At 44.0% G+C, this 24642-nt stretch overlaps 1 long non-coding RNA gene across 1 annotated transcript; it reads right to left on the reverse strand.

Moving 5' to 3' along the window:
- Nucleotides 1-925: 925 nt before the first annotated feature.
- On the reverse strand, nucleotides 926-24177 carry LOC137856349 (uncharacterized). Its single transcript, XR_011096397.1, has 3 exons — nucleotides 24057-24177; nucleotides 2052-2139; nucleotides 926-1090 (listed from the first exon to the last, which is right to left on the reverse strand). It is a non-coding gene; the product is annotated as an uncharacterized lncRNA (long non-coding RNA).
- Nucleotides 24178-24642: the final 465 nt, after the last annotated feature.

Consider the following 24642-nt stretch of genomic DNA (forward strand, 5'->3'; position numbering starts at 1 on the left):
TGTAAGAGCAGCTGGATGACGTGTTTTGCCCCCTGTTCCTGAGGCTTAATGTAGGATACCAGCTCTGTTCTTGCTTTCAGATCCGTCAGTTTATCATTCCTTTATAAGGGACGAGCAAGTCAGGCCCAGAAACAGTTAACAAAGAGCAAAGCCCATTTCACTGTCTAACAGCACAAGACTTCTGACTCCACGCTGGAATAAAACTTGGTGATCCACCTAGGCATGCTGGTTTGTCCAAAGACAAACTGTCTGGAGACACATTGTCAACAGGAAGCTTTGAGAGACATGTTTGTTCGATTCAGGTGACCCCAAAAGCCAATACAAATAAAGCAGGAGAAGACAAGGAAGACAAGGAAGGTTTTTTTTTTTTTTTTTTAGAGGAAGGTGGTGTTGTAGGTATACATTAGCATGCTACAAAAATGTAAAAGCAGCTGTACAGTTAAACATAATCTCAGGCTACAAAGAGAAAGATTTTATATAATTATATAAAATATCCTGGAAAAGGAACCAAAACAGTTCTGCTGGCATAGAATAATCATGTTCTACGGGGAAACTAAAATCTGAATGCCAGAGAAGAGAGTTCAAAAATCATTTGCCTTTCCACTCAGGTTTTAACACACCGATGTCAGTAAATGGTCAGACTTCAAAGGTATGTAATTACATCTACACTTAAACATACCTGAGTGAAGCAAGGCTGCAGGCTACAGAATACAAGACCTCTACAGATGGCTCAGTCCAGGGCACTTCGAGACAGCAGTTAAAAACATTTTCTTTGTGCCTAACCTGAATTCTTCTCACAGTAATTTAAGACCACCAGTCCTTGTCCTATCCACCATACAGAGGCAGCTGACCTCCAGACTCTGGTGTCACTCACATTGTTATGCAACATAACTAACACCTCCGGAGATTTATTTCAGATTACCTGCAAGTTGTAGTAGTTGGTCTCTGCTCCAGATTCTCATAATGTGTGTGATACTCCCTATAGCAGAGGGACTTTTTCTGAGACCATTGTTGTAAGTGAGTGATCACCTTTGGCTCTGTATATTTAATATTCTATTCTGATTTTTTCTTCCCTTTACAAACACAAGTCCTTAAAAAAAAAAAAAAGTCCTTTCAATGGCACTGTACCATGCTTTAATATTTAAACATTTGCCTTTTTAAGGAAGGGTCAATAAATCTACACTGTTGTTACAGATAATTTGATGGGTTGATGGGCAGAGGCTAAGGCAATGGGGTTCAACAAGGCCAAGTGCTGGGTCCTGCACTTTGGCCACAACAACCCCATGCAACGCTATGGGCTTGGGGCAGAGTGGCTGGAAAGCTGTGCAGAGGAAAAGGATCTGGGGGTGCTGATAGATGTTTGCCTGAACACGAGCCAGCAGTGTGCCCAGGTGGCCAAGAAGGCCAGCGGCATCCTGGCTTGTGTCAGGAATGGTGCAGCCAGCAGGAGCAGGGAGGTGATCGTCCCCCTGTGCTCTGCTCTGGTGAGGCCGCACCTCGAGCACTGTGTTCAGCTTTGGGCCCCTCACTACCAGAAGGACAGCGAGGCCCTGGAGCGCGTCCAGAGCAGGGCTACGAAGCTGGTGAAGGGCCTGGAGCACAAGGCCTGTGAGGAGCGGCTGAGGGAGCTGGGGGTGTTTGGTCTGGAGAAGAGGAGGCTCAGCGGAGGCCTCATTGCTCTCTCCAGCTACCTGAAAGGAAGGTGTGGGGAGCTGGGGTTGGCCTCTTCTCACAGATAACTAGCGACAGGATTAGAGGGAATGGCCTCAAGTTGCCCCAGGGGAGGTTCGGGTTGGAAATGAGGAGACATTTCTCCTCAGAAAGAGCAGTCAGGCACTGGGACGGGTTGCCCAGGGAGGTGGTGGAGTCACTGTCCCTGGGGGTGTTCAAGGAAAGATTGGACGTGGTGCTTGGGGACATGGTTTAGTGGGTGACAGTGGTGGTAGGGGGATGGTTGGATCAGATGATCTTAGAAGTCTTTTCCAACCTTTATGAATCTATGATTCCCATCCTCTATAGCTCCTCCACAAGGTCCCAAATGAATTGCTCACCTCTACAGCGCAGCTCATGCTTTCAGCATACCGCAGTTCCCTCTTTTCTTCTCACATTGAGCCTGTATTTCATTTCTGAAATGACACCCTGGGAGTGCCCAAATGGAACAATCAGGAACTGGTTCACCAGAAAGTGGCAACACATTTGAAGGAGAAAATACAATAAAACGTCCAGCTGTGTGTGATTTATATCAGTCTTCCCTGATTTCTGATCAACTTTTGGTCTGTAACCCTAATTTCAATTGTTAGACCCAAGTTTTTGTACCAAATCACCCTCTATCATATAAAATAGACTAGATGAAATTATACAAACATCAGAACATCTGATACCGCCTGTGTCTTCGCAGAGGACATTTAGTTTATTACCCCAGACAATGACAGCAAAGCCTTGCCAGATGAAGCTTTTAACTGTCAGTTACCCAGAGCTAAATGTCCCCACCTCATTTCTATGTATCCTGTTCCCTTTTTCCCTACACATATTGGTTGCATTTTTTCCACACTGCTGCATGCTCTTGGCAGTAGCTTAGCTCCCCAGGACAGCCTCAAAAAAATGCTTGCCCTTTTGTTTTAAAGGTAACTGATGATCATGAGAGCAATGAAAATAGCGTGGTCTTACCTTGTAGGCTCCTCCCTACTTCACTAATGTTATTTTAATACAAACAGCAAATATATTACATTTAGTAATGTAACATATTCCTGTTTGCTGAAATATATGCTGAAATTATTCCAAGTTATTCTATCTCTTTATTGCTACTTATTTTCTATATTTTTTCTATAAACTATACAACACCTCGTTATTGTACCTACTTGCTTTCTGCCCAGTACTTCTTGTTTAAATTTAGCCCAGTCTTACCATTTAACTTTTCTGAAAGTTTCAGGGCAGAGATATCATCTATTCCCTTTATTCCTTACACAGATACATCTCTCTCAGAGCAGCTCAGAGAAGATTCAGACAGTGGCTAATTCAACCTTCTGGGTCCTCTGGAGCTTTGATGTGCTGTCAGAGCAATGGGAAAGCCATGGCTAATCTGAATTTGGTAAGAGATTTAATATCAAGCTCAGATGAAATAAATGAAATGGAAAAAAGATGGCATCAAACACACATGGTGGAGAGATCATGGGGGGTTAATTGGCAACCTTTCCCTTTGATCATGATCCAAACATCACTGAGCCTAAAAGCCAGATGTTTGGTTTGCTACCTCAAGGAACCAAGGGCTATGCGTATAACTTATTAAAAATAAATAAGCTATGTTGTTTTTTTAAAAAATGCTACCTCTGTGCATGAACTTTTAAAACTTTCTTTGTAAAAGTCTACTCAAAGGCCTTTGAAATCGAGCAGGCCACAGATGAGGTCAATTTAATAGCTGATTTGTGTTGTATGCAACTTTTCTACATCAAAGTTCTCTTTAGATAATAAAACGTTGACCTCTTTCATTCTCTTTGGTTCATACTTTTTATTTTTAAACTTAGCTGCTTCAATATTGTCGTCAATAAGAAATTCTAAGCACGCATGGGATAGCACACACTTAATTATACTCTGAGTACAGACTTCCAGAAAGACAGTCTACATTGTGGCCAATCAGCAGCATTTTTGTGCTGCACTCCACACATTGCAACACACGTTGCTTTAAATGACTCTCACACTACTCAGTTCTGTCTTTCACTGCTTTTTGCACCTGACAAACAGTTCAATCATTAGCACAGTGACTTGCATTCCTCTATAGGAAAAATAGATGTTTATGATGGTAGGACAGGACCTGAGACACTGCTGCGTGTATAATCAGATCTGGTCCAATAAATGAGATGCAAAGGACCAGTGCATGGTGGAGTGGAGATCCAGGTGAGACTTGCAAATTAAGCTTTTTTTTTTCTTTCCTATTTTCTTCTTCTTTTTTTATTTGTATTTTATTTTATTTTATTTTTTTCTGGACATTTTACTTGCGGGTGTTTCTCTGATCCATCAGAAGAAATGCAATTACCCACGGAGCAATAACTGCAATAAATATATGAGCTAATTCTGTACTCTAAGTATGAAATAGGGGAATTGAAGCGCTGCCTTAGATGGCAACTTCAACCCAGCTCTAGTTTGACATTCCTACCAACCTCCTCCACTGTATATTTGCTTGCTCCAGAGATCACTTCAAAAAAAGTTCAATCACTACCTTGGAAATTAGAACAAGCTTGTGACTTTGATAACCTTCTGTAAATCAACTTGTGCAGTGCATTTCCGAAATTGAAAAATTCTAAATCTTTTCATCAAATATTTACAAAACAGCTCATATTAGACTGAACGCAAATGCTCGTTTTCGTGTTGAAACCTCTCCCGGAGCTTCCTAGAGCTCTGAACACATCTAAGTCAGAATGGAAGTGCCAGCCTTTTTGTGGTTTGCAGCACCAAGAAGCTAGTTATAAGGTATTTTTAGACAACTAGACAAGCCTGGATAACAAACTGAGCTTCTGGTGCTCATTTGAACTGAAGCACCCAAACCCTTTGATGTTTTCTCATCATTAATTATTTTAGCATCAATGTTAATTGCCTACACAATGCATGGAATTGACAGTACATCGAGGACTCAGCCTGCCTACTTTGTAGCCAGCTAGCTGGGGATGCAACTGCTTTGCTGTTCTCATTACTATTCTCATCAGGCCAGACATGAAATAAAAGCAGTGACTATTTTTTCCCCCCGACAGTCTGTTGTGGGTGCGAGTCAGATCAGATAGTTACCAACAAGAGAGAAAATGGACTCAACTGGCATCGCTATAGAAGTCCACAGACAGTGTTTTTCCCCTTTTAATTATTAGCTTCAAAAGATAAATGCAGGGACATTAAGGCAGGCTTAGAAAAGGCTGCATAAAACCGTTACACATGCTCTTACCACAGGGACCAATTTGCAAAATTAATACAAAATGGAAACAAAGCATTCAACGGATATAAAGCAAAAATATACTGAAACAAAGAAGAAAGGACAATAGGATTCTTCCTCCTCTGCTGTAAAAATGCATCATTAACATCATGAATCATACCAAAGTTAGTCCAGGCTCAAACAGCTAGGGCTGCTCAGCAGCCTGTGCAGTAGCCCAGTGTGCCACAGTCCCATAATTAGAGCCGCAGCAGCTCACACACGTTCCAGATGTACACACTTTACATGCTCTACTCAAAGAGATGATAGCATTTTAACCCACAGCATGCAGAGGTAATCTCACTGTTTATGTCCCTCGTGCGTCTTCCTTCCCCTTGCCTTCTGGAGGATGCAAATCTGTTCCCAGTTTGAAACTTCTCCTCTTCTGCAGTTCAGGGTGGAGGAGCTTGGGAGGCTCTGCTCACATCCACACCTGGCAGGCAGTGGATGCAGTGGGGTTACCCACACATGTGGCATGCCTCCAGGCTCAAATCATCCTTCTACAACATGGTTCAGTCCCAATGGTCTGGATCAGCAAAGACCGATCACATAGATGGGTTAATCTTGGCATGTTTTTGTTTTGCTAAGCTGGACTGGGGGCAATTACACTGCAATTATGTTGTATGAACTATGTGAAAACGATGATGACTGGCAGCAAGAGGTGAAGAGAGGGGAGGGAGCCCAGCATGGGGGTGAAAGGCTTCCTCCATGAAGCTGCAGCTGGAGCAGGAAACATAAGCATAGCCTGGGCCTTGCTGGAAAACCCCGTGCTCTGCCCTTTCTAACACAGCACAGTGGATGAATAAAGAAAGCAATACTGAAGCTATTTCCTTCTGCGGGGACTGCAGGAGCCTGACAGTGTAGTGCTGTTTAAATAACCAAGTCAATCTTTTGCACAGAAAAGCAAGGTTTCACCCAACTCCCTGGGATTTAGAGGAGTCCAAAATCCCACTAATCTGCATGTGTCCCAGATGCAGGGGAAATGCAAACCCCAGTGGCGATTTTTACATGCAGACTCAGAAGAGGACTGCAGAGATGCTCTATGGTGTTATCAGCTTCCCATTCCTAGGAGCAGAGCATGGACGGGCTGGTCCAAGATGCCCAGAAGTCATCAGAAAAAGTAGCTTCAGTAGCCAGACAACTGTACTTCTGGGCTCTGATTAAATATAGCCTGCTAAGCTACAGCAGCTGGTGCAGGAACCCCTCAAAAGCCCCATTTTCCTGCAGAAAGGCAATGTTTCATTTAATCAGCTAGCAAGCCAGTGATATTGATCCCATGTTCCACAGCACTTGAAGAAAATGTTTCAGTTTGTACCCGCAGCACATACCAGATCCACGCAACCACATCTCACCAGCCCTTTCCCAGTTCGAGTTTGGGTTTATTTCTGTGTCTTCATGGCAGCGTCCCCCTGTTTCTGCCCCCGTGTCCTCCTTAACACAGCTTAGAAAAAGCAAATGCAAGTGGATTGCCATAATAGCCATCTTCCACTGCACAGGACTTTCATGAACCAGATTGAGGATGTTGCACGTTGGCAAAACAGATACCAGCTGGCTGCTCCTCATACCATCCCAGACACATGGGGTTATAACTGAAGGACAACAAGGATCCAGCATGTGCATAGCCTGAACACACCAACACAGAAATCTTGTAGCAGAACAAAATATCCCTGTAATGCTGGGCTGGATGTTCTGAGCTCCACATTCATGTCGCTTTTCCCTATACCTCTCCTCTTGTTACTAAATCAAGTTTCTTGTTTGTACACCATGGCCATGGTGGCAGCTTCTACTTAGATGCTCAAGTCTTTGAAAGTGTTATCATTACTATTATTGTTATCTCCAGTTTTTCATGGTTCATGTCACTTACTGCAATTTAAGAGCAAGCTGGCAACTGTCACAGACCTGTAATTGGAGTTACTTCGATGTCCCACCTTAGGAGCCAGTGGTAATCCAACAAGAAACCATCTAACTCTGTTTTACCCAGACTGGGACAACCCTCCACTCCCACTTACTGTACATTATCAGCCAAGGTTTTAGGCATGCCTTTTGTCTCACTGTGGTTTGGGGTGTTTAGCACCACAGTGTCACTTAGTTCCCCTGCCAACCAACTTGCATCTTCTTGACAGCAAACAAAGAAGGTGATAATTTGAAATTTTTGCACCTAATTCGGCACCTGTAACAGTGTTTATGTCACCCAGAGCCTGTGCCAGTGTGGTTCCAGTTTCTTCCTCTGCAGTTTACAAAGACCCCTTTGTTACCCACACACCTTTCCTAGCAGCCTGCTCACTGCAAATCTGAGCCACATGTACGCTGGAATATTGGTGTGTTTTAGCAGAAAATGGTATCTTAGTGCTTTTTCAGTCTTTACTATTTCTCACTGCACCTTCCAACCTAACACAAGCCAAGGCAGACAAGAGACCTGCCCTAGCAGCACAACAGTCTGGGCCAGTCTCATGTGCAAAGCTGGAAACTTTGAGGCCCACCTCTCCCTTCTCCCACCACATACACATCTAGCAAGGAGTCCCAGCATCCTCCCAACCCTCTGGTCCCCTATTCGAGGATCATATAAGTGTCACAGACTGTCATAGTCAAGCTTATTTGGAATAAATTAGTAGCCAGAGTTGTACTACTAGTTGACCATCCCTAGAAGCTTTGGCTCTAGAAATGGAGTTGCAGCATGCCCACGACAGGCAACCTGCAAAGCTGAACCTGGATAGTGTGCCTGGCTTAAGGAGCAGGGCACAAAGAAAGTGATGTTTCCTTCTGGCAGGTGGGCTGAAGGGACGCTGGAAACTGATCTCCAAGTAGAGTACATGCAAGAAGAAAGGACGAGGAAGTGTCTGAGGTCTCAGGTCAGAGGAAAGCTTAGAGTATAAAATGTACAATTTTGGAGTCTGAACAGAGGACCAAGCCACCCACCCACTCTGTTTAGGAGAAGGAAGCCCATACCAGCACCTGCTCAGGAATGTGCCTGTGTCAGGCATCATAGACTGGGGCTCACTCCACAAACTTTGTTTACTACACAGCCAAAAATGACACTAAGCCCTGAGTTGCCTGCTTGTTTGCCCATGAGTTCAAAAATAAGAGCAAACTTTCCCTCCTCCTCCTCCCACAACAAACAAGCAGAAAAACAATCCACAAAAAGATCACATGCAGTTAGATCTGACTCAATTAAACCCGATGCAATTATTTCCTGCATCAGGTACTTGCTGTCCTTGTAAAACCAGCATAAAGCATGGTCTCACGTTCCCCAGCTGATTTAAGGAAAATGAGATCCTGCAGCGCACAGATTTGGTGGGAATGACCATCACACTTTCCTGCTCACTACAGTCAGCAAAGAGAGATGGACAATTTGTGTCTCCAGGAGGATGAACCCACCTCCCTCCTTTGAAGAAATACCTCAACTCAAATTCCATACGGCTAAATTTTGTGTGCTGTGATCGTCCCTTTTTGGGAGAGAGATGCAGTCCCTGGCAAGTAGAGGTATTCCTGTCTGAAAAAAAGCTATAGGTAGGTGGAGAGGGTGGGACAGAAAGGTAAGACGGCCTCTCCGAGGCAGCCAAGAAACTGGTCACTGTGCCAAGTCATTGCCTGTCTTCTCTAGTCCCTCACGCTGCCTTTCAGCATGAATCAGCCATCTGGCTTTCTCTTTGCTTGTGCTTTGCTATGCCAACAGAGCTCAGCTCCGCCACGCGCACAGAGCTATATTTAGGGGAAAAGGACTTCAGCTCCATCCAGCCAAACAGGTGGTGGAAGGGCTTTTGGAGGCATCGCTCCTGCACAAGAGGATAGGGGAGGCAAAGCTAACCCCAGCGCCAGACATGCTACAGCTGTGACCTCTAGCTACGCCAGAGCTGCTCCTGTGCAGTCATGGCATTGAAAGCAACGTGGTACCTGATGCAAAAGCAAACCACACTGTGAAGAACACGGGGAAAAAAAAATGGCAAGGAAGGACATCTGCCGTGATATGCTTTTCCAGAGTGCCTGAGGAAGGAGCAGCTGGTCACACTCTCGCTGCAGCCCTTGGTGTCTTACAACCAGACCATCTTGCTTGCTCTCTGCAGCTCAGTACATTCAAAGTCTTTTCTTAACAGTGGCTACATGCTGGGTCTGTCTTGCAGTGTCATTACACACGTGCCCTCTCCGCTGTCCAACAGAGGTTTTCCCTTTCCCACAGATGCTCTAGGGCCTCACTTCTCCACTCTTTGGCCCCGTCACTCTCCACCTCCATCAGTCCATGCATCAGTACACATCACTGCAGCTCCTCTCAGCTTGCTTTCCCTCATCTGTCTGAGTATGCAAAGACTGAGGCTCTGTGCACCTGCACTCCTTGCACCTTGAAGGGGTTACAGTATTACCTTGCAGCAGAAGAGGAGAGAGGGACGGAAAAGGTTAATGAGGCAGGTTCCTGCCAAGCCAAGCACAATGCAAACAAAAGGCCTGTAAGTGGCAGAGTGCATTTGCAAGCCTGAGAGACTTCACAATGAAATGCCTTTTCTTCTTTCTTGTTGTCTTCTTGTTACAGGGAAATAGCAACTGGAGAGGATTCTCCTGCAAGTTTCACACTGTCTTCACTGACAGCTAAATGATGTCTTGATTTTGAAACCCAGAGACCGCATCAAAGAGGATCTGCAAGGCTTTCTCTCCCACTATATGCAGCAATCTCTTTGAAAATGATACGCAATCAGAAAGGCAATTGTCAGCAGGCACCGGTTCAGATGATGAATTAGGGTCAGCGGTCCGCCTCCTTGCAGGTATCTGCTCTGTCCACTTGTGGAGGGGACACAGGGGGCAGGACCACTGCTCGCCCTCACTGCTTTGCCAAGACCCTGAGACAAGGTCTTACTTGTGTGTGTACAGAGTGATTGCTAAATTTACAGGCACTAGACTTGAAACAGGAGAAAATTCAGGAACAGGTAAAAGAGAAGTGTTATATTACAGGTGAAGCAAGGACCAGATCCAACTGAGGTTCAGGGAACTCCCTCTTTTGGTCATGGTGCCAGCAGGGATTGCTAGCACCACCTGTTCCCCACGCTGTGCTTCTGCCACCCTGTTCTTCCTGAGTCCAATGTAGCTTTCACCTGTCTGCCTGGACTATAAATGCTCTGGAACAGGCTAACCTCTGTATCCTCTCTTTGCCCAAGGATGCTGACAGAGGACTGTTACCATGGTGCAAGCAGTACACAGGCAGCCAGACCCTGCCTTGCTGGAAGCAGGAGAGGCCATGCCTCAATGCAAGTAGCAACAAAATAAAACAATCTCCCTCATTCTCATTATTATTTTTATTTTTTATTTTTTTTTTTGTGCAGACTCTGGCCATCAAAACCTATTAAAGTGCATTAGCTTCAAAAGTCACAGCAGCCCAAACTACGCAGATGGCCAGCGGTCTCTCCACACTAATTCAGCCTAGCCTAATACTTGCTAAAGAATTGTCAAGTCCCCTTTTCCTTAATGCTTTAAAAAAGAAAAAAAGAAAAATGCAAACACATACCAAAATAATGAGTACAAAAGGTTATTTATCTTTTTTAAGCATGCAAATCATCCTTTTCTCTCTCCTTTTAATCTCTCAGACTCATCTGACTGCAAAATTCAAAAGGCTATATTAGCCTCAACTGAGTAACTTTTATTATCATTTCCCTTCCTCCCCTCAATCAGCAGATGTAACTTTCCTCTGGAGCAGTGAAGCTTTACAAGCCTTCAGAAATGATTCCAAATAAGGACAAATTAACAGGCTGCCTTTTATTTTCCATTAAGAGGCTGCCAGGGCATCTCCCAAGGAGCTCCTGTGGGTCTGACCTCAGAAAACACCGTGCCCTCTGCAGTAACTCTTCACATATTTCATCCCTCATCCGTAAGGACTCACCCCAAACCACTCGTCTCTGTAAGCCCTGCCTGATGAGTTCATCTCCTGCAAAGGGCACTTGGATCCTGGGGACTTGTCTCCTGGGAGTGCACCCCAGGAGGCACCAAGCCCTCTGGGCTGGCATTAATACCTCTCCTCAAACACCCCTTGAGTTTCTGCTCCGGGAGTGACAGGATGGTGGTCACACACAGCTCTCCAGATGCTCTCCCTGCTCTCCGGTGACAACATGAAGACTGCCTCCTAACTAAGACATTATACCCAAAGCATGATGTGGGCAACCTGCTTCATGTCTCCTCTTGGCTTTCTCAGCATCCCAAAGCTCACCTGGGAAGATGGGTTGCAAATGAACAGTCAAGATTCAGGCTGTTGCGAAAAACCACCTGGGAGAAGCTTGGGACTAAAAGCCTAAAACTCTTATTAGTCTAATTGCTTAATAAACTGAAGGCACTTTACAGTCTTTTTCTGCTTAAAAATAAGAGGAAGCTTTTTTACAAAAAGATAGATGACAAAAGGATTATTATTATTTTTTTTTAACCACGTCTACCTGTTATCACAAAATGCCGTTACAAAAAGCAAGTCTGTAAGGTCAAATGGTATTTTACATCTAACTAACAAAACCTCACCTTGACAGTCGTTTTCATTGCGCTCCAAACTGACTGACAAATTGATCATTGCACACTCAGGCACGTCTTTCTTTCAGAAAAGAGAAGCAAGTGCAAAGCAGCCTTTGCTGGATTTTCTCCCCAGACTATTTTCCTCCCCAGAAGTGCATTGCATTCAAAGAATCCCACACAAAAGAGAAGTAAAATACTACTTCTGCTGACTTGTATAAAAAAGAACCTTCTAAAAGGTTCAAATTGTGATTATAGAGCTGAAATATTGCTAGCCCACAAGTGGTTGGGAAAAATATATATAAATTGCAGTTCGGTGTTTTACAACAATTATATTTTACCTCTTAAACTGACTTGAAATCCTGACAGATTTACTGCAGATTCAAATTAACATACCATAGCTGAATCTTACCGTTGCCTTAAGTTTTATTCTAACAGTTATATTCCCAACAGCAGCAACTAGACTTTTATTGTTGAATAATTTTCACTAAGTAATATAAACACCCTTTAGATTTCGGCTTTTGCCTGTAATTCAGCTGAGGACGTTACCACTCAGCACCAAGCTGCACCCACCGCTCTTACTACAGGGGAAGTCACACATCCACGTATTTTTGCTCTTTGGTGGTTGGAGGTAGCAGGAACTTATGGGTGGAAAGAGGTCTGGAAGAGTAACTAATACTCTTATGGGCTAGCTGCTGTTGTCTGCTGATGTTGCAATGAGAAATGGTTTTGGGCCAACTGAAGGACGCCATGGACTTTGAAATAATTCCCATGATAAATACTGGCTCTAAGAGGTATTGAGATGTGATTGTAGGACAAGGCCTATTTATTTGTAAAAGGAAGCAAAACCACAACTTGCTAACCAGAATTTGAAAGGCTATCTGGGGGTATTCAGCAACAGGAGAAACTAGGAAGATCTGGAGCTGGGTTATTTGGGGAAAATTATCTTTAATAGGCATTGAGACAGGCAGCTGGATTCATGCACCCAGGAGCTCTGCAGTACTTTGTTCATGTGAAATTTGGGCAGGCAGGGACCTGCTGCTCCTCCCAGGCAGTGAGCTGAAGTGCTAGTGAGTAACACTGTCCCTCGACCTGGGGCCAGCAGCACGGACTGCGGGCACACGTCTGGTCTTACAGCAGCTACCGTCACCCGCTGAGATAACATGGCAGGATAACATCTTTCACAAGGGCTCGCTCTTGTAAAATATCCTCTACATAATTGATCACAGCTTCTTTTAAAAGACCGTCAGGAAGACTTAAGGTGAGGTGTAAGGCACATTCATGGCTGCAGTTAATGCCACCACCAGGAACCCGAGCCTGCTGTAGCCAGAGCCGTAGTATAACAATAGGCATTACACAAAGGCTAGCAGTGTGACATAAGACAGACTGAAGTCATGGTTTACCCAGGAAATCCACTCTCCTTTCAGTGAAACAGCTCATTCATGCCTTGCAATGCTTATGCTCCTAAAAACCAAGCCTGGAAAAGGCAATTTTCAGGTGACTTTCAAGTCTCACTCTGTGGACTCAAACCCAAATACTCAAAATCATCTGTTATTCACCATGATCGATTTCTTATGAATGCAGAGAGACTGCTTGCTTATTTATTTATTTATTTATCGGGGGGTGTCAAGTTCAAATGCATTTGGTTTCTCAATAAAAATAAAATAATGCTACGGTACTTTGACAGACAGTATTTCAAGCCTGCAATTAAAATGAGCATTTCCTCAGCTACGAAGTCTTCCTCTGCCTTCACTGTTAAGAAGCTTCACATCATTACCTTGGACCACTGCTGACAAAGTGAAATTTATTATTAAATTCAAAAGATGACTTCATTATAACCTTGTTGGTCTGCTGATAGTTCGCACAGAAGTTGCTATACACATACATCAGGCAATCGTTACCATTTGTCAATTGGTATGTCCCATATATCAGTATAGATGGGAGAAAAAAAGTTAATATGTCCGATGTCCCTTGCTTACACAAAAAGTTCATACCGAATTTGATGTTTCAAATCACACACTTGACAATTTTATTGTTGTCAGTGATAAGGGAAAAAGCTCAAATGAAACCAACGTCCTTTGCTGTCAAAGACAAGGGTATCTCGTGTCTTGAATGCCGTCACAGACAGGAAATTGCCTGCACTGGTTTCAAAGAGATTTCTGGAAGAAGAAGGGAACAACTTCTTGACAAACCACACTCTTTTTGAAAATTGTCTGTCAATCAAGGAAACCAAATCTGCGATTAGATGTTAACTCTTTCAAGGAACACCGTAACCTAGTGTTGTCCAAATGGCGTATTTAGGCACATACTTCAGTACAGCATTATTTGGCAGAGAATAGCTTTGTCTGATTACTGAAGTTATTGGTCCTACGCTACCAATTTGACAAAAAATTCATTGATTGTTTTAGTCACCACCTATTTATCATTTCTATCTGCAGGTGTTTATTGCCCTGAGCAGTGGCTCTGGAAATGCTCAAACAACCATTGTTTGATTCATAAGCCTGGAAAGAGACAACCGTGGTGTTCACTGCTCACAGAAGACGTACAGAAACAGGGGGTGCAGAAGCAAACTGGTGAGAGCTAAATAGCACAGGCCTGGACGACAGAAACCCTCACCTGGGAGGGCTGAGTACTGCTATCTTCTAATAGAGAAGAAGGAAAAAAAAAAAAAAAAAGATGAAACAAAGATGACAACAACAACAACAAAAAAATCCAATCCCAGCACAGGAAAATTAGAGGATATGTGCTTGGTTTGTGATTTGCAGGAGTACATATCTCTGTGAAAATCTGCCCATATGCCAAGCCTGTTTAGGAATCCCACAGCTCTCATTCCCATAGACATAGGGTTTACTATTTTATGCATATACAGCACCTAGAGCAATGATGCTAAGGCTTTGATAGGGGATCCCTCTGGGCATGACTGCAAAATGAAATTAAACGCTAAAGCTGGAAGTTTGGGCATTACAGAATAGAGGGCAGTAAGTTCACAGCATCCTTTCCCTCTCTTCCACTGATGAGCAATTCAAACAACCCAAATGTACCAGGGCTGTACCAGGGTACAGCCAGGGAAGTTTGGAACAAGATTTTTATCTAAAACTGCATAGAAAGAGATCAGAAAATGCTAAAATGAAAGGCAGCACAAGAAAGCAGCATGTTGTACACCACAAAATATTAGGATGCTGGCCACAGTAAAATGTTAACAAAGTCCAAATCAGTAAGTTCTGGCATCAGACATTTACGCAGCCCTTTAGAGCAGCCATAGAAAATACTACAGGGTTATACAATCCCCTGCTACAGGATTTAAAGTAATCTAACTATGAGATAAAATTAATATAAAGATCAGATTATTCACTTTCTGCCCACTCCTCTTTCTCCCAGGGCAGCTGGGTAAATTGTTCAGGAGACTTTCAAATTGCTGGGAGGAAGCCCACTAAATCTTTTTACAGCATTCTCTGGGTCTGATTGGAAATGGGATTTCAGCCCATGCATCATTTATCTGCTTTTGCAATTTTTATCTCAGTTGCTCTCCACTCTGAGACCACATCTGGCAATATCTACAACCGTTCTCTACTCATGAAAATGTGATGAATACCAGGGATTGCCCAGGAGATTCATATTAAATCTAACAGCTTTATAATAGTCAATAACTTACCTGTCAGGTCAGGGTATTTTATTAAAGACCATACTAAAGGCTTTTCTGTATTATTACGTTATTGAATATTATAGGTGGTCTTCACCACAGAAGAAGAGAATGTCACCTCGTCTGGTTTAGTAGCTAAATAAATACATATATATGTGGGGGAAATCTACATTAGCTAGCGGCACATTTTTGAAACGCCAAGGCCCCACTGACATGCACATATGTATTTGCTCTGCTCCATGCATTTTTGTTTCTGTGTTGGCCTACTACTTTTCCCTCTGTGCCAAACTAGCATCCCCTGAGAGGTCCAGGACTGCCTCCTGCAGAAGTTGTTCTATTTCACCCTCTCTCATGAAGCGTTTTGATTATTCCTCCCTTTCCCTCAGGGTAGGATTACTCTTGGCTAACATCAGCTGCTGACCATTTGCTGCTCTGAATTACCTCAGACTGGTTGCAGTGTGAGGGATGGGGGATCTGATTCAGTCCAGTAGCCTCCAACCCTGTGAGCATCGGTACTGAGTGCTGCTCAGGGCTCACAGCAAGAGGTCCAGGTCAACAGCATAGGCTTGGTAAACTCACCTCATTTTGCTACCTGTTGGGAATATGTCTGGTTCAGTCCCAGCTATTCATTACAGGGGCAAAAATTCTACGACTAGTTTAAATGCTGTATTTTGGACAGGACGCACCCTCTGCCTCCTAACCTGATCTCCCATCACAGCACCTGATCTTATAACATTGTCCAGCAGGCAGTTAACCCATCCCATCTCCTAGGTCATACTCTGCACGTTAAGAACAGTTTTGTCCTCACTTGAGATTGCATTATAGGCTTGAACAATGCAAGATATGATTAACCCAAGGCACTCCAGCAGCCAGTCACTGCGGTTGCAGACCAATGAGCCCCTCTGCTCCCCCACTGTGGGAATCACCCAAGATGTTTCCCTCCATGTTTTTTTTTTTTTTTTTTTCTCTTTTTTTTTTTTTTTTTTTTTTTTGTTTGTTTGTTTGTTTGTTTTTTGGGGGGGAGGGGGATGGTGAACAGAGATGACCTGTTGTGTGGGAGAAGGATGAGAGGAAAGAGGAGCTGCTCTGAGGGGCTCAGCTTTTCTCCCAGCAAACATACCAAAGCAATAAGCAAACACAAATGATTGATGGGTTGCATAAACAACGTGATACAGCACATCATGTTCATAAACAGAACAACTGCTCACTACAAACCCAGGATGAAGAAGCTGTGTTTTAAATCTCTACTCATTTTGCAAGCAGCACCGAGCTCAGACACCAGGCTACCATGACTGACATGCGTGCTCTGGCTCCACCTCAAACGAGAACAAATGCTGCTGCTCTTGAAGTCCATTCAGCAATGTTTAAGCTAGTTCAACTGTAGTGGGTTTACGTGGCGAGGTTTGGTAGCAGGGGGCTGCAGGGGTGGCCTCTACAAGAAGAATCCAGAAGCTGCTCCATGTTTGATAAGGGCCAGTTTCATCTGGCTCCAAAGGGACCTGCCACTGCCCAGAGCCAAGTCAATAAGCGATGTTGTTTGCAGCTCTGTGAGACCATATTTAAACAGGAAAAACTGCTGCGCAACAACAGCTGAGAGAGCGAGGAGACTCAGCCAGCCCTGCAGCCCCCCGGGTGAGTGCAGCAGGAGGGCAGGAGGTGCTGCAGGCAGGCAGCAGCAGCTCCCCTGTGGCCTGTGGAGAGGCCCCTGGTGGAGCAGGCTGTCCCCCTGCAGACCATGGGTCCCACATGGAGCAGATCTCCACGCTGCAGCCCGTGGAGAGGAGCCCACACAGGAGCAGGGGATCTGGGGGGAGCTGCCACCCACCCGTGGAGAGGAGCTCCAGCTCCCCCTTTACTTTTGAGGAGGGGGAGCGAGAGAGCGGTTTTGGTGGAGCTCAGCAGCCCACCTGAGTGAAACCACCACATCAACACGTGTAATATTTGTGTGAGACAAGAACTACCCCACAGACACCTTTCCTACTGGGGCTCAGTCAGCACCATAAGCCTCCCCTCTGCACCTCCCAGCTTCCCCGCATGCACAAGCCCACATCGCTACCCAGGCTTATGTGTGTGAGGTGAGGCCTAGAAGGGCAATTAGAGGCTATTGATGCCATGGGTCCCTAGCAGCTTTCTGTGCATGATGCAGGGTCTTGGCACACCTTGTCCATGTGGTTTCAAAGCCAAAATGTGCCAGGAGAGCCTGTGGAAGTCAAAATTTTAGGATGAAGCAGCAAAGTCACGGGTGAGGTCTGAACAAGTGACTACCTTTGCACTGGGGATGGGTGAGCTCTGCTGGTGCACAAACCTCGCTGAAGGCTGGCATCTGTGATAAAATGGATGGCTCTTCCTGTCAACAACCATATAGTTTCTATTTAATAAACAATCACTTCTGATTTTTATTTATGTATTTCTTTTTGGTGGCTGGTGGCTGAAGACAATTGGTCCATTTCCCACGGTTGGACATGGAAAACACATAGTAAAGGACTACGACAAATATACATGCGAAAATTAGAGACAAACGTGGAACGGGAATGCTAAAGAGACCAAAAAATTCTGAAGATGTTTTCAATGCCACAAAACTGTGACTCCCAACACCCACTCCTTGTTAGCTCCCTGTGGAGCTCTCCTGTGCGCTTTGCTGAAATGCCGTGATTTGAGGGCGAAGGCTGGGAGGAAGGGATGTCTCACATTGCAAGCTGCAGCTGGGCTCTGTTAAATATTGCAGGTGATGGCACCAAATTGTCTCCCTGACTGTGACTCCAAAGCGATAGTTCACCCAGCCCAAGTAACACCAGGCACAAAGCAGCACAGGGCTCATTTGGAAACGCAGGTGTTGAAACCAGGCAGTAATGCAAAAGGCAATGGTACCCAAGCCAACGAATAAAAGAGAAGGTGCCACCTGACACAACCCCTCGGGATGCTACCGAAAAGCTTGTGCTTTGTGGCATGACAATGACTGAGAAGGAAAGTCAGGTTACAAGCATTCCCAGAGCCCCAGTAGCAGAAAAATTGCATTTGCTTCCCAGCCCCAAAAAGCAGCTGGACCCACATCTCCTGTCTCCACTTGAACACCCCCTTACATGGGTGCATGCACATCCTTTCCCTCCCTCACCGCTATGAAAATGCCCAAGGTGAGATTTCTCACTGATCAGCAAAAGGGCATCTGAAACTGCTAATGAGTGTAAACCCTTAGAAGCCCTTTTAAGCAATTTTTCCCCCCATCTCAGACAACAAGACCAGAACTGCCTGGTTATGTTACTTTGAAGGACTTGCTGGGTGTTACGCTGCATATATGTGCTACAGAGGATGGAGTCATAGCTGAGGAGACAGTCTGGGGAGATACAGAGGTCTGTATGTACTTGCTGCAGTCACCTAAAGACTCTCTGAAGAGGACAGATCTCGCCTTCCCTCCCTTTTGCAAGGTGGGTCTGGAGAAGAAGTGTAGAAGAGAGATCAATTCATGGCTATGGCCGTGCTGGGCATGCCCTGCTTTTGGTGGAGCAGCACTCTGGATCCTGTTTCAGTCTTTAGGAGGGAGAAGCAGTAGGAGTTGATTTCCTCATTTGTATTCCTGCTCAGAAGCAAGAAGCAAATCTGTTCTTCTGAATTCACATCATGTATCCAGCCAAGCCACTGTATGCCCTTTGGATGGATTAATCTACCTGCTCATAGCTTCACTCTCCAATTCCTTCTCTGCCTGAGCTGCTATACAGTATTCTTCATCATGCCACAGGAGCTCTTGTCCGAACTCTTTCCTGGCACTGCTAGACACAAGACAATGAATGCAAGGAGCTGTGCTGATGCCAGATGCCTCTTCCCCAATTTAAGCAGCAAGGTGTGCTGACAGAATGCTCCTGGGCCACCCACCCCTGAGCTGATCAGCGTGGCCTGCTCATTTCTCCTCCAGTCTCAAGCATCCAGCCAGTAATGCCAAATGAGCCATGAAAACTTATGGGAAAATGGTGACTTCAGTTTGCCAGTGACTTAATTTCTCCTCGTTACAACAGTGTATAGGGAGAGTAATTATTTCCGGAAAGCCTTTTCATACTCTATGGAGTATTAAATAGGCAACATTGGATTCCCTTCATTTAAATTGTTTCCTCTGTCAAGGTAAATCCTGTGCTCAGATTCCCTCCATCTCTTGCTCATTTTCCTGGCTTTAGCAGGCTGAGTCTCCCTAATTGACCAATTATGACCACTAACTAAATCAATCATCCAACTAGAGGTAGATGCCTGCATTTATTTATCTGGATCAGGAATGCTGTAGATCACTGAAATTGTAGGTCATTGAAAACTACACTTTCCAAGCAACAGATATCATGAGCCTGACTGGCAAAGAATGTGCTTTCAGATAAGAAAGAAGGAATAAGAGGGTCAATTAGGTTATAATTGGCTTGGATCCCTGCCCTCTCATATACCAGCTTTATTAAAACCCTATAGTTGAAAACAATAGCTTATCTTTGCTTCAGCAGAATTATTTTTAAAAAATGGGGCTTCACAATATGGGGATCGCCAGCATGAGATATCTGTTACCAACAAATCTGAGATTATAAAACCCTAAGGGCAATCAGATTGTAAAGCCAAAGGTCATCATGGAGAGGAGATAGAGAGGACAAAAGTGCTCTTCTTCTGCCAAGCTAAGCTCAAGCTTTTGGAAAGCGTGATTGACTTCTGAAATAAAACACTACTGGTCTAAAAGGAGCCATCCTGCCTGAAGTTACTTGAGCCCTGCAGCTGAGCCATTCCTCTTTGCACTACTATGGGGTTTCCATAGCCTGGAAATGGCTCTGTGGCTCCGGGGATATCACAAAGCAATCTCTCGTTATGAGCATTTGTTCTGGGGAAGGAGAGAGAAACTCCTCTTAAGTCTTTCTTAAACTGACTTTTCAAGCTCTCACTCTAGATATCTATTTTTAAGCTAGCCATATGTGATGAAACTGGCCAGTAAGCCCCAAGCCAGGGAGCTGGTGATAAAGCACTGTCTGCCAGCTCAGATCCAATGTCATTTCTCTGACCAGGCCTCCAGGAGCAGGGCTCCCACTTGTTTTCCAGCTACCCACTGTCTGGTTTTGCAGACTACCTTTTCCCCCCAGTACTGAACCAAGCATCCTTGCTCTGTGGGGTCTGGCAAAAGTGTTGCTGTTGATTTGCTCCACAGCTTGGTTGGGAAATGTTGAGAAGGCATCTCACGGCTCCCCTGGGGGAAGCAGAGTTACGTGAGGTCAATCCTGAAGGTATTTCAGGTAACAGGGAAGCCAGATTGCTTGGAGGGAAACAACCAGAAGAGCATCAGAACAAGCGCACGGCACCTGGTGATCATCATCAGCTTTTTTTTTTTCTTGTTGCACTACTGCTCTCACACCTCATCTTTGCATGACAGGACTTTGTATGAAAGGCATGGGAACTGAGAACTTGAATCCCAGCCTCATTTCTGCTCCTCACTTGCCATTTGGCTTGAAGCAAGATATTCATAATCTTATATATCCACTTTTGAAGGTGTCATGAGGACTAATCAGGCCCAGGTTTATAAATAACACCTTCTACATGCAGCATTGCACGCCTTACAGTCAGCATAATGCTGGGCCTGGGGAAAAATGGCAATGCAGCCTTCCTGATAGCTCCAAAGTGTCCTGAGGACTGTTACAGTGAGGGCTTCTGAGATGGCTAACAATCATGACACCTTCCAAATAAATCTTTGGATTAGAAAGAAAGTCTAAGGATGGATTTGGAGAGTTGCCCACAGTGTTTTTACTCATATAATTCCTTCATCTTCCTCATTTCTTACAAGCTATAACCTTCCTCAAACATTAGGGAAAGAAAAAAAAAAATATTGCAAAAATTTGCAACATTTTAATCCCTAGAAAGTATAAAAATTCATTCAAATCTTGTCTCCATTTCATTCACCCTGAATATACATGCATGTCTTAACACTCAGAGGGGTGACAAAAGAAATTCCTCCTCTACAGGGCAAGCAGCAAATTTTGATTAAGCATGCATTTATAGAATAAAATTTCTGTAATAACTGTCTGCCTTTTTAACCATATATTATAGAAACTGTCAGCTACATCTTACATGTATGTGCAATCGCCACATATTTAAAAAGAGAGAAAATGAATGCATTTTTTACCCACATTTAGCCTGGAGAGGCTTCATAATTTATTACCTCAGCTTGCTGTTGCTATGATTGAGCGATGGAGAAAGGGAAGCCTCCAAGCAGGGATCATGGGAATATAAAGGGAATTGGCACACGCGAGGAGCTGAGAAAGTCTTGGGCTTGTGGCCTCATTTTGACTCCTATCAATGCCAAGTGTAAAATAATAGTCTGATTCAGAGCTAAATGCCATCTAGATTTCCCACTGAGTCCATTAATTCTCTTCTTTTATTGTGGCAGAAAGTATTAAATACCTCATGCTAGAATCAGGGTTTCATGCAGGATCTGTATTCCAATTAAGCAGCATCCTTTTCCAATTCAAGACATTGTATTGATTTGTTTGGGGGTAGGGGGCATTCTTTTTCTCCTATTTTTTTTTCCTCCCCCCCTTTTTTTTTTTTCAAGTTAAAATGAGCAATTTATTCGTTCTTTATCCAGTAGTTCAAATTGCAGATTTTTTGTCAAGCTGCTTCCCATCAGAGCTGGTGCATTAGTGAGGAGAGTGGCTGCTCTCAGAGTAATATGTGGATATTAGCCTTGCTTTGTCCAGTCAGATCCCCTCTCTGCAATCTTTGAGGATTATCATCAACTATGAATTCCAAAGTGACACCTGCTAGAGGCAGTCCAGCTAATTATTTGCAAGCTTCTCTGCTTCTGCTGAAGTTTTGGCAACTGGCCTGTAAAGAATGACTCTGAGCTGTGTTTCCACAATAAAGTGCCTCTAGGAATGACACAAACTGCTTTTCCCAGCCAATGCAAAAGGCATTTGCCTCCCTATCACCACAAAAACAATATTAAGCAGCTGCTCAGCACTCTTTCTGAAGGCGCTTCTGTCACTGATCAGAAGAATTTAATAATGTCCAGATTTAATCCCGCAGAACAGAGCTGGGCTCCCAGCAGAGACAGGGTGTGTGGAAGCTGGTTTTGAAATTCAAGTTCTCTTATAGGCAGGGGAACAGCTGGAGGTGTTCTGTTTTGAAACATTTAGTGAAGGCCAAACGAGCAGATTGGAAAGGACAGTAGCAAATTATACTTTAAAGTTTATTTTTCATTCCGTGCTGGAATCACTCTCCTAAAAGCCACCAAAAAAGAGTTCCCTATCAACTTATACATATATAAATATAAATAATTTGGAAAATGCAATTTACAGAAATGAAAATAAAAAAATGCAATGAAAAATGAAATGAAAAGGTCTCATTTAGCTGGAATGAAAAGCAGCCTACCCAATATCCAGAAATTTAAGCAGACGCATCTTTGTGGTACACAGATCCTATCAGGGTGGGTGAGGGGACATCAGTCTGCAATATCAATGAATGTCCCAGCAGACAGGCTCAGGAACTTCCCAACAGACTGTGTTGTAAAACAGAAGCCTCACCATGCCAGGCTTTTCCTACACAGAAGTGAGGACCCTCTGAAGGTGGTCAGTATACCCAGCGTCATCCAAGGTGCCTCAGTTGGGTTCTTCCAGAGGTTGGGAGTTAGGCTGTAGGAACCCTCCACAGCTTTTCTCTGTTTTATCTCACCCTTCTCTGTCCACCTACAGAAAGGTCATTTTGACACCAAGGTATTTCAACTATTCTTCATAAAATGGAGGCTGTTTGGTGAGGTAAGCAGAAGCAATTGGTTAGAAACAAGTGTTTGCAGAGGTTTGCGTAAAGCCAATTTAGATAATACCTGCCGTTTATCCTATAGGACAGATGTTCTCCCTGTTCTTACTTTATTGTTTTGCCCTGTAAGACTGGGGCAAAGATTAAGTTAAAACTCACAAAATCTGCATGGAAAATAAGTCCCAAATGTTCAATTAGAGGGCTACGCGTAGGAAAACATGGAATACTCAGCTCCAGAAAAGTCACCCTAAAAACAAATAACCCAGCAACCTCCTATCAGATACCTCTTTTTTCTGCATTCACACCTGCCTTGCAGTTACCACCTTCAAGCCTTCCTGCTCCCTTGTGCTGCTGCAAAGGGTGAAGAGCTGATGATGCTTGGCCATCTCCATCCCTTATTCTGATTTTCTTGCCGTCACAGGCAGTAAGGACGCTGGTTATTTTCAGACGTGAGATGTCTGGTGTTTTTATAAAGCCGAGCAGTCAGCCAGGTTATTCCATGGTTATTCCAGGTTATTCCTGTCAAATACTAAACACTCCCCAGCATTCGCCATCAGTTCCCAGAGAGCCCTCCTCACTGAAACCACTTACTGTCTCTCCAGCCTTTCTGGTGACCCTGTTTTGGGTCACAGTTTTATACCTGCAGTCATCTTACTGCAAGATCCAACTTGCCTCCTCCTGCCTAAACAAGAAGCACCTGCCAGTTTCGGAGGGACTTCACCTAACCTGCAGCATGCTGTGAAGACAACGCTGGAGAAACATCTCTCTTTGCTTCACTGAATATATAAATGTGAATTCCAGAGTGCTTCTATTTCAGAGTTTAATAAAAACAGTTTGCAAAATTCACATTCTCAGCCAAAAAAATGTTTGCTCCCTTCTACCCCTTATCCTTTAATAAATCCTTGGCTGGAAGCAACTCCAAACCTCAGACAGAGCACAGTGCAACACAGCATTTTACACCCATCCTCCTTGCAGCTGAAGCCAGACTAGACTTCCCAGAGCGGAGCCAAATGTCCCTTTTGGCTCAGAAACGGGCATCCTAGGGAGGGAGCCCAGCCCCAGGGCTATTTTTATGGAAGGAGATGTGCTCTGGGGAAGGACAAGGCACAAACCCTCACAAGGTACCACCTGAAGTACATTTTAACCACCACAAAATTGCAAATTGTTTCAAAAACTCCACAATTTTATAATTTTTCCTTATTTTGAGGATCTTAAAGCCAAAATTTAGTACCTTACCTTGTCAGCCGTAGCCTTGCAAAGCCAAACCAGAATCCCATCACTCCTTACACTTGCACCAGAGATACTGAGATCCTGCCTCAGCTGTTCTTCATATCCTTCATTAACCAAACTACCTCACACAGTCTCAGGAGAGGGGAATAGCCTCCCTATCACTAAGAAATAAGCAAGACTTCGGGTTTTGTTGCCAAAAGTCACCTTTTTTCTTTTCTTTTTTTTTTTTTTTTGTCTCCAAAATAAAAAAAAAAGTAATTCTGTATGTTTTTCTCTTGACAATTCTGGGCCAGAAATTGAGCTCACAAGGGCTGGTGTAACTTCCTGCTATTCACTGGAGCTGGGACAATTCCCACCAGCAAAGAAATAAATTGTCATAAATGAGGAGTGATAACACTTGGTTTCAGTAATGTGAGATTACAAATGAGAGATTTCTATTTTTATTTTTTACTTCTGGTCTCAGCCATGTATAGGTAGGGAGATTTTTTTTTTTTCCTGTGAGTTTTTATTCCAGCCCACCTGCGGATGATGGTCTCTGAAAATTTTCCCCCTGAGGAAATAATAAATTCCATTTTCAAAGTTATCTCAGCAG

The sequence above is a fragment of the Anas acuta genome, chromosome 4 (genome assembly GCF_963932015.1).
Source record: "Anas acuta chromosome 4, bAnaAcu1.1, whole genome shotgun sequence".
NCBI classification, from domain to species: Eukaryota; Metazoa; Chordata; class Aves; order Anseriformes; family Anatidae; genus Anas; species Anas acuta.